The sequence below is a fragment of the Lepidochelys kempii genome, chromosome 3 (genome assembly GCF_965140285.1).
Source record: "Lepidochelys kempii isolate rLepKem1 chromosome 3, rLepKem1.hap1, whole genome shotgun sequence".
NCBI lineage: Eukaryota > Metazoa > Chordata > Testudines > Cheloniidae > Lepidochelys > Lepidochelys kempii.
Genome location: NC_136382.1, coordinates 37,461,183 through 37,476,147, shown reverse-complemented (window position 1 = coordinate 37,476,147; position 14,965 = coordinate 37,461,183). Strand labels below are relative to the sequence as shown.

The window sequence follows — 14,965 nt, the reverse complement described above, 5'->3', positions numbered from 1 at the left end:
GGGGTCACCAAATGAAATTCATAGGCATCAGGTTTAAAACAAACAAAAGGAAGTATTTATTTCACACAACGCACAGTCAACCTGTGGAACTCTTTGCCAGAGGATGTTGTGAAGGTCAAGACTATAACAGGATTAAAAAAAGAACTAGATAAATTCATGGAGTATAGGTCCATCAGTGGCTATTATCCAGGATGGGCAGGGATGGTGTTCCTAGGCTCTGTTTGCCAGAAGCTGGGAATGAGCGACAGTGATTGGATCACTTGATGATTACCTGTTCTGTTCATTCCCACTGGGGCACCTGGCATTGGCCACTGTCGGAAGACAGGATACTGGGCTAGATGAACCTTTGGTCTGAGCCAGTATGACCATTCTTATGTTAGGATTTCAGAAGTCTGCTGAGGTGATTTTGATCAGTTCCGATTCCTTTCGCTCAAAATGTAGATTCCCTCTTCCAATCTCTTCCCCCTCTACTCCCCTTAGGAGATTAAATTGTGAGATTCAGTAACATATACATTCATATATAAAGCTATGTATTCTTTTCATATTTGAGAATAAATGGGATTTCAAAGCTACAGTTCCTCAACATGAAAATTACAAAAGAAAATTATTTAAAATGGGAATTTAGTTATAGGAGCCTTAACATGGAGAACAGTCAAATATCAATAATTAAACACACAGGAGGACTTGCTGAGTGCAGAGAACTATCTTTTAAAAGTATATGGTAACCTGAGAGATTACTCCTAAACCTGATACCAATATATTATGATGTTATACATGTGTAAAGGTGTTCAATCTCCACCTGGGTATGTTACAGCCCTTTAGAAGAATAAATGCCATTTTACTCCTGAAATTTACAAATGACAAAAATGCCAGCACTATAGTAAACAAAGGCAAAATGGAACTGGCATCAGTGTCTACTGTGATTTTTACTGTCATTGTCACTGTAGAGCAACAATATAGTTAAGAAAAGTCCTTAGTTCTGTAAAGGCAGAAAGAGGGCATGAATACTTAAGCAGAAGACATCATATGACATTGTGCAGGGACATCACCATACTTCCTGGGTACTGTATGCTCAGGTAATGCCACCCAAAAAGCAACATATGTCCTCATGTAGAACCCAGTTCTGCCAATCTTATGAATGCAAAGATTTTACTCCAGTGTGAGTTCTCCTTGCAGATTAACTACAGTTTCAGGTTAACCATTTTCTTAAAAGAATCCCTTGAAGGACACTGGGTAAAATTGTCAGTAGTACCTAAGTGATTTAGGAGCTGTGACATTACATTCCATATTCCTTATGAAAATATGCTTATATGTCCATACTCCTTATGAAAATATACTTAGGAATATGACACAGTGGAGATGTACTTTATGCAAAACGGGTCTTGTGAAGTTATCATTGCAAAGGTTACGATTTACTGAATATGATTATCCAATTTGTATGTATGTGTCATTTCTGTATCTAAAGTTGTAAATATGGACTATGTAACAATTACAACTGGGTGTGTATTCGTAAGACACCCACCAGACAAGAGGCTATCAGATTTCTGAGCCATCAGGAAGGAACAATAAAACCATGAAGATACTAATCTCTCTCCCTCCTTGGAGGCGTCAGGGGAGGTAACTGTGACAGTATTTTCCACTGAATGCATCCGATGAAGTGAGCTGTAGCTCATGAAAGCTTATGCTCAGATAAATTTGTTAGTCTCTAAGGTGCTACAAGTCCTCCTTTTCTTTTTACTACTATGTCAGTATCTTGTCACCTGATACTAAACATTACCTGGGACTTCCTGTAACTTTCCACTGAAGGGAAGCAGGGTGGGGGTTCAAGTTTGGGAAACAAAGTATTCCCATCTTATGTAAATCCTATTTAAGGGTGGGGATGAAGGCAAACGGGACTCCTCCTCTCCATGGCCTGTCTGCCCAAGAAGAAAGACTTCAAAAGCCACCTGAAGGGAAGGCAAGGGGGGAGTACAGACTGAGACAGGGGTCCAGTCTGACAAGGAATATAACTGGAACTCTGAACCACAGAAACTTTGCAACCTGCCTGCAACAATCTCTAGGGTGAGAAATACTCTTTGTAACCAAGTTCTTTAGTGAAATTAGCTTAGTTTGCACGTTTGATTTCATTTGCTTAGTAATCTGCTTTGTTCTGTTTGTTACCCGTTTTATCACTTAAAATCTGCCTTTTATAGTTAATAAAATTTGTTTTGTTTATTATTAAACCCAGTTTCTGTAATTTCTCTCCACATTGAGAGAGGGGGCAAATTTCATAAAACCTTTGGGTTTGTACCCCTTAAAAGGAGTGAGTGTTGGAGCAAGTCCCTTAAATTGAGTCTTCCCAGAGCTGATCTGCAGCTGGGTGTAGTCCAGCACGCGTGTGTGTCTGTGTGTGTGTTAGAGGAGGCTTTAATAGCCTGGCTCAGCAAGACAGATTAAAGGGGGCCCATGCTGATCAGAACAGGTAGACTCACTGGTATCTCAGCACATTAGGTGGCTTCTTCAGAGGCTCCTGTGATGGGTTATGCCCAAGTCCCATTTTCAAAAGTGACCTCAGCACTTAGAAGCCTAAATCTCACTGGCTATGTCTTCACAGTGCCCTCCCCGGCCAAAAAAAAAAAAAAAAAAAAAAAAAAAAAAAAAAAGCTAGCAGAGACAAGCTTAGGTAGTTTTTACCTCAGTGTAGCTCACCAGGTCAACCGCTCCCCCCTGCCTTACGCTGGTATTTCATATCTACATTGAGGTAAAAACTACCCAGGCCATGTCTCCACTAGAATTTTACAGTGAGATCGCTAATGTGCGTTAGTTATGTCACTGTAAAAACACGCACCTTTTTTGGCAATAAAGATACAGCCATTGAAAGTCAAGGGGAGTTAGGCTCCTAAGTGCTTAAGTCACTTCAGAAAATGCGTCTTAGGCACTACTGAAAAATTACCCACTCTGCATTTCTTACTCATTCAAAGCTCCTACTTAAACAGCATTACACCAAATAGTTTGAATTTTTTAAAAAAATCCATGTATTTTTATGAGTAGATTTTTTTCTTAATGTTTGCTGGACATCTCTCCTGTTGAGATCCCTCCTTCAGCACTTATAGGGGTTTGGCTCGCAGCAGTCTTACAGCGATTTCTGAACCATTAATGTTCTACTTGTGTAAAATACAACTAAATTCAGAGGTGTTTAATTTCCCCAGTACAGTTGTTCCTATTTCAAGATGAAAATTAAATCTAGCTTCCTATGATCAAAATGCTACAGAAAGACATAGCCAAGCCAATAATTTTCCTTTTAAAATGGCGTGTATATATATATATATATACACACACAACACACTTACTTTTCTTCTTTTCTCTTGTCTTTTCTTTACCTCTGCCCACATCAGTGAGGTCCTGCCTTTCAGTCATGCTTCACCCACATTTGTGTTCTTTCTACTTCGTATTAAACAATCTAAACTGAGGGAATTAAAACACTTCCAATTTTAGGTTTTTTAAGACATGACAAGAACGTGACAGTTAAAAGTGGTGCAGTGTGGGGTGAAGCCCTTTTGAAAGAGAGTTGCTTTGACAGGGCAGTTATACAACAGGAGGGGAACTAAGGAAACAAAGGACCAAAATAAAAACTGAATATAATATATAATGTTACTGAAATACTTGCATACTAACTATCGTGTTACAAAATTTTCCCCTTGGGATTTCTCTCACCATTTATGAAACTCTATTTTCCTTCTTTTAACTCTATTGTCTAAGTATATGGCAGAAGGAGATATGGAATTAGATATAGCTCATTCTGAAGACCATCAGCATTGTTCCATGTGTCTGCCTGAGAGGGTCACCACAAAGCAACATAAGCCTTGTGGAGACAGGTATGTTGACTCCATAGTTGATTTGGAAGCAGGAGGCAAAGGTGCTGATTCAGAAAGGTTCTTAACTATATGCCTAACTTTAAGCACATTAATTCAGTGAGACTGCTTTTGTGCTTGAAGTTAGGCACACACTTAACTACCTTGATGTAGTGGAGGCCAGGCGCAAGACCTCAATTTGTAACTTTCTGCATTGCACTGCCACAACAAAGGATAAAAAATGGTTACCCACCTTTTTCGTAATTGTTGTTCTTTGAGACGTCCATTCCATTCTAGATGTGTGTGCACCTAAGTGCACAGTCGTCAGAGATTTTTGCCTTAGCAGTATCCGTAGGGTCAGCTGCGGCGCCTCATTGAGTGCCACGCTCATGCGCCAGTACATCAGGCATCGCTGGCCCTATGCCCTCTCGGTTCCTTCCTGCCAACAACTCTGACAGAGGGGCAGGAGGGCGGGTAATGGAATGGACATGAGCAACACATCTCGAAGAACAACAGTTATGAAAAAGGTGAGTAACCGTTTTTTCTTCTTCGAGTGCTTGCTCGTGTCAATTCCATTCTAGGTGACTCACAAGCAGTATCCACGGAGGTGGGCTCAGAGTTCACAGTTGTGCGGCTTGCAGCAATGCTCTGCCAAAGCCAATGTTGTTTCGAGCTTGCTGGGTAAGTGCATAATGAGATGTGAATGTACGGACAGATGACCAGGTAGCTGCCCCGTAGATCTCTTGGATTGGCACCTCTGCCAGGATGGCCACTGATGATGCCTGTGCCATAGTTGAGTGTGTCATTATGATCGTGGATGGATGCACCTTCACCAGCTCATAGCAGTAGCGGATGCAGGCCGTAATCCATAACAAAATCCTCTGGGAAGACACGGGGTGACCTTTCATCCTATCTGCTACTGCAACAAACAACTGCGTTGACTTATGGAATGACTTTGTTCTCTCTAAGTAGAGGGCCAGCACCCTCCTGACATCCAGGGTGTGTAGCCTGCACACCTCACCTGATGCATGAGGCTTTGGAAAGAAGACGGGTAAGTATATGTCCTGGCAAGTACGAAACTGGGAAACGACCTTGGGCAGAAACACAGGGTGCAGACGCAGCTGTACCTTATCCTTGTAGAAGACTGTATAGGGCGGCTCTGAAGTAAGTGCCCTGATCTTGGACGTTGGAAAAAAAAATTGCCAGTCCCCCACATCAGATAGCTTGAGAAGCACTGCTGTAAAGGGGCCTGCTCAGCCCAAATATGCTGTTCTGAGGCCCAGCATGTGAATTTTTTCCATTTGGCCAGGTAGGTCGCCCTGGTGGAGGTTTTCCTGCTGCCCAGCAAAACCTGCTGAACAGGGGCCAAGCATGCCCATTCAGCCACGCTTAGCGATGCAGTAGCCAAGCTGTCAGGTGCAGCACCACCAGGTTCAAGTGCAAAAAGCTGCTGTGGTTCTGGGAAAGCAGATCCAACCAAACAGATAGCTGCAGCGGGGCATCTGCTGAGCAATGTGCCGAACGAGTCCTGGTGAGGCCACATGGGGGCTATTAGGATAATCCTCACCCTATCTGGCTTGATCTTAACAAGGACCCTGTGAATCAACAGCACTGGTGGGAAGGCATACACCAGCGCTCCCAACCCTGGAATGAGGAAGGCGTCCAACAGGAAACCCCTGTCTATTCCCTGGATTGAACAGAACATGTGGCATTTTCTGTTCTGCCTGGATGCAAACAGGTCCACCTGGGGAGTCCCCCACCTCTGGAAGATTATGCGGACCACCTCCAGATGGAGCGACCACTCATGGCAAGAGGAGAAGGTCCTGCTGAGGTGATCCACCAAGACGTTCTTGGTTCCAGGAAGATGTGCAGCTATCAGCTGAATGGCATGCTGCATACAAAAGTTCCAAAGTCAGAGAGCTTCTTGACAAAGGGTTGAAGACCTGTCACCACCCTGCCTGTTGATGTAATATATTGCGGTGGTATTGTCTGTCAGGACCTGCACCACCTTGCCCTTCAGGTGGGCCAAGAAACCCTGGCAGACCAGGCGAACCGCTCTGAGCTCCCTAAAGTTGACATGGAGGGCCAGATCGTCCCACAGCCAGTGACCCTGGGTTCTCAGCTTGCCCAGGTGGGCTCCCCAGCCTAGGTCCGAGGCATCAGAGACCAGGGTCAGCGACAGGGATGGGGTTGCGAAGGGGACTCCCTCCAACACTGACCCAGAGTTCAACCACCAATCCAGGGACAACATGATCCGACCATGGCTGACCACGTAAGTGCATGCGGCCATGTGGCCCATCAGCCACAGGCAGGTGTGGGCTGTGGTGAATGGGAGATAAGGTACATGGGAGATAAGGTCCAACATGGCTTGAAAACGTACTTTCAGAAGGAAGGCCCTGGCTCGTGTGGAGTTGAAGACTGCACCAATACACTCTATGTCTGGGACTGGCGTTAAGGTGGGTTTTTTGTTGTTTATTGACAGGCCCAGGTCGTGGCAGGCGGAACACACCAGACTGAGGGTGCTCTGCACTTGCTTCTGAGACCTGCCCTTGATGAGCTAGCCATCGAAATATGGGAAAACCTGGACCCTTCAACATCTCAGGTAAGCCACCACTGGCGCCATGCATTTTGTAAACACCCTGAGGCTGATGAGAGGCCAAAGGGCAGTGAGGGAATTGAAAATGGCACCCGCCCACTATGAAATGGAGGAAGTGTTTGGGACCTGGGAATAAGCATGCTTGAAGTCGAGGGCGGTGTAGCAGTTGTCTGGATCTAGGTCAGGGATGATGGAGGCCAGGGAGACCATGCAAAACTTCCACTTCTTGAGGCAACGCAAGTCCAGGATGGGTCTGAGGCCCTCTTTTGCCTTCGGGATTAGGAAGTAGCGGGAGTAGAACCCCTTTCCTTCCTTCCCGAGGAACCTCTTCCACTGCCACCAGGCACAGGAGGTTTTTGACCTCCTGAACAAGGATTTGCCCATGAGAAGGGCCCCTGAAGAGGGATGGGGAAGAGGGCAGGTGGAGGGAGGAGCAGCCAAAAACTGCTGGGAATAGCCCGGAGATACTATGTCCAGTACCCAGAGCTTCGAGGTGACCCGCGACCAGGCCAAACAGTAGGGCGAAGTTGATCGAGGAAAGAATAAGGTGGATCCAGGGAATTGAATGGGGCATTGCTCTTGAGTGTACCTTCGAAATGGGTGCTTCTGGCCCCCGGAATACTATTCCGGGCCGGGCTGCGCAGGTGAGTGATGACTAAAACTCGTGTCTCTATCCCTTCTCCATGCAGGCCCTGATGAGGTTGCCACGGTCTTGGTGGTGGGGGTGGCCGGAACTGCTTACGTGCCAACTGCAGTATATGCATGCCCAGCAAGCAAAGGGTGGTCCTAGTGTCCTTTAGTCCATGCAGCCTCACATCCGTCTGGTCTGAAAAGAGACCGTTCCCATCAAATGGGAGGCCCTGGATAGAGGTCTGCATTTCTTGGGAGAGTCCGGAGGTCTGAAGCCAGGAGCTGCACCTCATAACCACCGCTGAAGTGACCACCCTGGCTGCCAAGTCCACTGCGTCTCACACCATTTGGAGGGAGCACCTAGCAGCCGCAGTGCCCTCCTCTACCAGGGTGTCAAATTTGTGGGCCAAACCTTATGGAGGGAGTCCTATACACTAAAATTGTATCAGCCCAGGAGGCCAGATGATCCACCACCTGGAACTGCAAGCTGGCCGTTGAGTAAATTTTTCTCCCATACAGGTCCAATCTTTTGGCCTCTTTATTTTTTGGAGTCAAGATGGTATGCCCCTGTCTGTCTTTCTCACTGGCCACAGAAACCACCAGCGAGCCTGGAGGAGGGTGGGTGTAAAGGTATTCAAACCTTTTGGCTGGGACAAAGTATTTATTTTCGGTCCTTTTTGAGATGGGAAGGAAGGAGTTTGCTAGAGGACCTTGGCAATCTTGAGGACACCGTCATGCACTGGTAGTGCAACACGGGACGGGGTACTGGTTAACAGGACATTGTACAAGGTTCCTGCCTGCTCAGCCATTTCCTCCACCTCCAGGCCAAAGTTCTCAGCCACCCAACGAAGCAGGACCTATTGAGCCTTAAAATCATCTGGTGGGCTGGCCCCGCGGCCGCCTTGTCAGGGGATGAAGATGAGGACTGTGCCACCAGGGGAATCCCAAGGTCATCTTTCCCTGTGGAAGAGGGAGACTTAGGAGTGGGTATAGTCTCCTCTGCCTCGGCCTCTGAGCATGCCTCCTGCACTGAGCCCGGTGCTGTCAGTGCCACCAGCTGTTCCTCTGAGGCAGAGGCAGATGAGCAGTGCAAAGGGGGCATCACAATGACCGGCACTCCCCATGTGCTCCAAAAAGACCACTGTGCTGGCCACTGGCCGGGCTGCCACTGCGCCGATGTCAACACAACCTTGGGTGCCCATTTGCGCCAATGGGGTCTAGGCAAGGGGCTGAACTGTCCTTCCGTGCCGGAAGAATCCCCTTCCGGTGACCATGGTGGGGCCGTAGATGCCTGAGTCTGTTTGCTGACCATCGCCGTTGGAGACCGGTGCCTGGAGTGAGGGGACTGGTACCGGTATCAAGGGGACCGGTGAGAATGCCAGGAGACCAGAGGTGGGTCATAGAGTGCCCCCATGGGGTAGGTGACCAGGACAGGTGTCGAGAGGATGACTGGTGTGAGGGCGAGCAGTGCCAGTAGTACAGAGACTGGTGCTTCCCTCTAAGCAATCCATGTTGAGATGGCAGGGACCACAATCACGGTGCTGGTGACCAAGGGCCAGCCCCAGTGGATCTGGGTAGCGATCCCAGAGACCGCAATGTGGAGGTGGAGAGCGCGCTTCATCTCACGGAATTGGTGGTGCTCCACTGCTCCCTGAGGAATCTTAATGGCTGGCTTGTCCTCGTGGGGAGCTTTTGCCAATTCCTGGGGCACTTTCTGCATCGGTATCGCGGATGGAGGCCTTTGCTCTCTCGGTGCCGGGGGAGCTCGCAAAGGCATTGGTGCCATCAGGGGATTAGATCCTATGCTGCTCCTGAGAATCTGAGGAAGACCTTTAAAGGTGCTAACAGACCTGACTGAAGAAGCACGAATACATGGCTCTGGAGTGGCCATTCGGCCCGAAGCAGGTCCTTTGCCCAATGACCCCTAGCTCTTCTTGGTGTTGGGAAGCCATGTTTTCTCGCCTTCTTCTTGGGTACTGGCAATGGGGAATGGTGCCAGGCAGAGCCCGGTGCCAGGGGCACACTGCTCACCAATGCCGAGGTGCTCAGTGAATCCTGCCAGGACTGCTTGGAAACCGGACGAAGGGCGGACTCCACAAGGAGAGCCCGTAAATGAATATCCCCCTCTTTCTGCATGCTCGGCCGAAAGTTCTTACAAACATGGCACTTGTCTCTCACATGTGACTCCCCCAAACACTTGAGGCAGCTGCTAAGGGGGTAACTTACAGGCATAGGCCTGTTACAGATGGTGCAGGGCTTAAACCCTGGAGACCAGGGAACGCCCCGCCTGGGGTGAAGTCCCCCTGGGACTCTAACTACCAGCTACACTTAACAGCTACTTAATGCTAACTACTGAAGACAAACTATGTACGAGGCCCTAAGGCTCAAAGTCAGTAAAAAAGAAAACTGCTAGCCCTTGCTATGCAAGGAAATGCACTCTGACTAACAACCATGGGTGGTAAGAAGTAACTGAGAGGGTGTAGGGCCTGTGGCGCCTGATATACCGGCGCATAAGCGTGGCACTCAAGGGGGTGCCACAACCAAGCTTACGAATACTCCTAAGGCAAAAATCTCTGACGACTGCGCATATAGGCGCACGCGCACCTAGACTGGAATCGACATGAGCGAACACTCGAAAGAGAACTGTGATAACCAACACACAACATATTTGAACAACAATAGTACCAGAGAGCATTTAAGTTATAGAATTGCACTGCTATTGTTTAAAATGCTGTAAACAAAAGTAGTTCTCCAATTGTAACACTGGAAACACATCAATACAGATCTGAAATTACTTTTAATACTGAATTGTTTGCCCATACCTTCTTAAATGCCTTTTAAAAACCCACTATGTGTTTAAACTTAAAAAAACAAACATGAAAAAAATAGAAAGGACATATTTCACCGTATAATTTCTATAGACAGCACACACAGAAAACAGTGGCAATATTGTTTAGCCAACATTAAAATTGCTGCTATACTTGGGAAAAAAATGTAGTTAGAGGGTGGCTGCTGTTCTAAAAATAATTTTCATGGAAATGTGGTTTACATTATAGGAGCCATATATTCCTATAGTTGAGACTGTAGCAAAATCCACTGGAACCTGGGAGGCAGTGTGGTCTCATATTTGAACAGCAAGCCAAGACTGACAAATGAATGACTTCAAGAACGTGGGCAAGTCACTTAACTTCAATGTCCTCATCTGTAAAACATGTACAAAAAAATCTTCCTTTATAGGGATAAAGTGAGGCTTAATTAATGGTTCTAGCATACTTTAAAATCTTCACATGAAAAGCCCTGCGTAAGTGCAAAATATTAAGTGACTGGTACTGCATTCATTGCTACTCAAAATTCCTACCCAAGTCAATGGTGTTTTTTTTTAGTACACAAGGAATGCAGAATCAGTCCATAAGGAGTGATGATACAAAGGGGTAAGAGAGTTTCTGAACACCAAAGGCAGATTTAATTTTAAAAATCAATATTTCCAAAAGTGATTAGTGATTCTCAATGCCTCAATCATGGGTACCCAGTTCAAGATACTTTAAAAGGGAGTTTTAGAACATGCCAAGCGTCACTTCTGAAAATAAAATTCCTTGCAGTGTCTTAGGTTGGGCACCTAAGAACTGAAGCACCCGAAAATCACGAGCCACTTTAGAAAACCTTGGCTATAAAGGTGAGTTAGATTTTGGTCAATTATGTCACCTACAGCAAAAGTTTGCCTAAAATGTGTTGGGTCTATCAGAAACATCCAGTTAAATAAGAATTCCTATGAATTCCTAGCATTGTCGAGATAGGATTGTGTTATAATTACTTTAGGAAATTTTTTAAAAATACAAATTTTGTATAATGACAGAGATATTCAAGTTTCAAAATGATCTATCAGAAGTGTTCAGTCAAGTTTCTTCCATAAATTTGTATATGCTTATTATGGCCCAATTACATCTTTACATGATAGGACTCAAAAGGAGTTCTCATGTTCTAAAGGTCAGAATTTCAGTATGTAATTACCCCCTGGGCCAGAAAGGTGTCTATAAGATATAGAACTAAGATGAAAAGGAGTTTTGTCATTGACTTCAATGGAATCATGATTTGGACCTCTCTTTACATATTTTAAAAAGGAAATTAAATTGAGAGAGAGAGAGAGAAAGAGTATATATGTTCAGACACAAAGGGACAAAAACCTGAAAATGCAAGGGTAAAGCTAACTGTCTCTCTCCCCTTCCCCCCTATCATGATTCAAGCTAAGGCCTACCACCCATCACATCTTAGAATCAGATAGCATTTTTTGGCTCATGCTTCAGCTTGACTGTTGCAACCCAGGGTATATTTAATGTAATCACAACAAACTCTGTTATTTAAAAGCTGAGGTTCATAGCAATGGCAACAATGCAGACTAGGGTAGGAGAGAGGCAAAGCTGTTTCTGCTGAACAGATGGCAGTGGATGAAGTTTGATGGGTTCAGTGGGACTGAGTAAAACTAATGCCCCAGAGGACAAAGAACAATGTGACTATAACTAACCAGGCTCTTTTTTCCCCTGTAAGCTTCAGTCTCATCTCATGCCATCCTCGTTTTCATACTTCCACTAGCTAGGAAAATGAGAAACAGTTTGAAATCCTGGTGAATGCTGCAGAAGTCTTAAATGATCATCCTTTGATCACTGTAGCAGTGGAGGATAAAGCATACTGAATTGTATGCCCATATCTTCATCCATATATATAAGCACCATTTCCTCTAATGTCGCTTGAGGTCCATACTAATTTCCCAGCCTTTGACATTTATTTTATTATTCTTTATTATTTGTATTATCATAGTGCCTAGGAGTCCTAGTCATGGACCAGGAGCCCACTGTGCTAGGCAATGTACAAAGACAGTTCACGCACTCTAGTAGCGTAGCATATACTTTTCTTCCTAATCACATTCTTCTGTGACTCAGACACCTGCACAGACAAAACCATATAAGAAAGCGTATGGGTACAAACAAATGTAAATCCACAAAGTGGGTTTGTGTTCATCTTACGAGTTAAAGAAGCTGGAGAGGGAAGATTTGGAGTTCTTGTGTCTGAATCTCTTCCTCAGACTGCCATTTAAGGTTTGTTTTGGATAAAAAGTGGAAAATGCATGTATTGTGCTAATGAATGTATTTTCATATTCATTCTTGCTATAAACGTATGTTTGGGGGGTTTTACAGCTAAAAATAATATTCCCTTTGCCCACAGTTCTGGTAATATTGTGTGTGTGTGTGTGTGTGTGTGTGTGTGTGTGTGTGTGTGTGTGTGTGTGTGTGTGTGTGTGTGTGTGTGTGTGTGTGTGTGGTGGTGACAAATACATGGATCTCTCTGACCAGATCCTCATCTCAGAAGAAATGGCACCCTAGCTAGCAGAAAGTGGAGAGATACTTTTTCACTACTTATGCTACCTAATTAGCTAGGTTTAGTGAAGAGTTCAACATAAGAAAATAAGAATGGCCATACTGGGTCAGGCCAATGGTCCCTCCAGCCCAGTATCCTGTGTTCTGACAGTGGCCAATGCCAGGTGCTTCAGAGGGAGTGAACAAAACAGGTAATTATCCCGTAACCCATTCCTAGCTTCTGGCAAACAGGACACAAGGTTTCAAGCCATTTGGATGGAAAGTAGGAAGTTGTCTTCTGTACAAGAGTAATTCTGTCTGTCTGTGGAAAGAGCTTCTCTTTCCCAAATAGCATTAATCTGGTCTTGCCCCGGTAAATTTGATCCAGTTGTTCTTCACCAGTTCCTGAAGTCTTGCAGGTAGATCGGACTGAAAATTAGAAATTCTCCCATGATGCATTGCATTGTGGTCATGGAACTCACACAATGTGCTATATTAGCTCAAGCCAGAGGAGAGACTGCTGTGCATCATGAGATGTATTCCAGCCTGGGAGCCCATCTCAGAGCAAAGAATGGGGACACCAAAACTAAAATTCCCCTGAGGTACTGAAACACGTTCAGGCAGACACCAATTAATGTCAAACTGATCTGAAACAAAATAGTTCAATTTGACAAAACAAAATGTTTCAAATAGGGTTAATCCAATGGAAAAGAAATATTCTATTTAGATTCTCCCAATGGATTTTTTTTCAAAATTGACATTATTTCATCAAAAACTTTTCTCCAAAATCAACCATATTTTCCATCAAAAAAGGAATTTGTCAGAAAAGGCCCAACCAATTCTACCTGTAGGCAATATGTCATCTTAGTGAGGTTGGTGGCTGCATCTGTGGAAAATGAGCTATGTGTCTGGGTGTCGCAGATGTCTCCTTGGCAGTGAACCCTCTCCAAGTGGTCTTATGTAGATGCTGAAGAAGAGGAAAAAGAGGATAAATATCTGTGCACCTTACAAGGTGAGAGCCCTTGGAGAAGAGGAGCAGTTGCACCCATCACCACTCTTTAGGTGGAAAGGAGTGACTGGAGTTATTACAGTCCTGTGCGGTCTATTCCTGCTGTAACATGTAGGATGGTCTTCAGGACTTGGCAGTCAACTATGGCAAAAACTGCAGAGAGGTTCAAACAGTATGGGGCATTGAAAGGTAGCCTCCATTTTTTTGCCCAGATAAAATGCACACTGGCTATTTTCCTTCTTAAATTAGTTACTCAGTCTACTGCCTTGTCTCTTAAGCAGAGGATCTTGAGCCACAGGTCTTGAAACCTGGTCCACAAGGTTCCTGTGGGGAGGGGGAGAATTCATTACATGGCAACCCTCCACTCAAATTGGCATCACCTAGACCCACGATTTGTTGTTTCTAAACCATCCAAGACAGATGGTTATCCCGCCTCCTTTTGAAAACCTCAAGTGAAGGAGCTTCCACAACCTCCCGAGGCAGTCTGTTCCATTGTCCTACTGTTTTTACAGTTAGGAAGTTTTTCCCTGAGATTTCATCTGTTGTGTATATATATATAAAATGCTCAGCAGACAAATGGTTATTCAGAGCCAAGGCATATGTACAACTAAACTTCTTTTTAAAAAGAGGGAATTTGAGCTGTTTTAACCTTTGAAATCATGGTGAAGAGTGTAGTATTTCTTTTTTTTTTTTTAAGTTAAGACTTATCAGTGCATTAAACAAGGTCTTCAATCATTACCAATTGTGACCACAGACATATGAGAAATTCCAGGTGAAATGTTGCCATTTCCCCTCTACCCTCCAAATGTTAATAATCTATTCAAGTGGTTGCTTCTTCTAGCTGATTCTGAGGTAATAACTAATGACCTACTAATTAGAGTTGAGTGAATAATTGATTTTTCAGTTCAGTGGTTGACACAAAGTTTTGGGGTTTTGTTTTTGTTTTTTTCCCCCATTTTCTGTTATTTTCTGGGGGGTAATTTTTTTAATGTAGCTAAATTTAAAAATGAAATGTCATTTCAAAACTAAAAGACAAAAATGTTTCCCTTGGAAAAAGTCAAAATAAAATCCGTTCATTTTTTTCCTCAAAATTTTCTCTCAATATTTTTGTTTGTTTGTTGGCTAAATCTATTTGCTGAATTCGACTTGAGTTCATGAATAGTTTTGGTCAACCCTAAACTGCGTTTTTGAGCAAGCAAACTGCCTAAAATAATTCACTGGGCCCTACTTACTGCTAACCCACTGTGATATGACATCATTCTCCAAACTACAAACCCTGGATGGGGTTACCTGCTGGGAATGATGTGTCAGAGCCAGCTAGCCAGCATCTTTGATGTTGTAACATCAGTCCCTATAGCAGGGACTTTCAGAGATGAAACCTCTGGGAAAAAATCTCAAATACACAGTGGCTCTCTCGAGGGCAGGTAAAAGTTCAAGTATCAAATGTTCTCTTTTACCTGAGATGGGTCCCCTTCTTAACATTCAGGGGAATCTCTAATCTCAATGTTTTCTTTAATATTTTTATTTCATTTTACACACACACACACACACA

General features: G+C 44.4%; 1 protein-coding gene across 9 annotated transcripts in view; it reads right to left on the bottom strand.

Annotated features, from left to right (window-relative positions):
* The window catches only part of MYT1L (myelin transcription factor 1 like), a 380,619-nt gene that overhangs the window by 286,884 nt on the left and 78,770 nt on the right, over window positions 1-14,965 (bottom strand). The window contains exon 2 of one of the 9 annotated variants that reach the window (XM_073336127.2): window positions 13,250-13,371. The exons of the other annotated variants lie outside the window; for them this stretch is intronic. The gene's annotated coding sequence lies outside the window, so the exon portion shown is untranslated. The remainder of the gene's footprint in view (window positions 1-13,249; window positions 13,372-14,965) is intronic. 9 annotated transcript variants of the gene reach the window in all.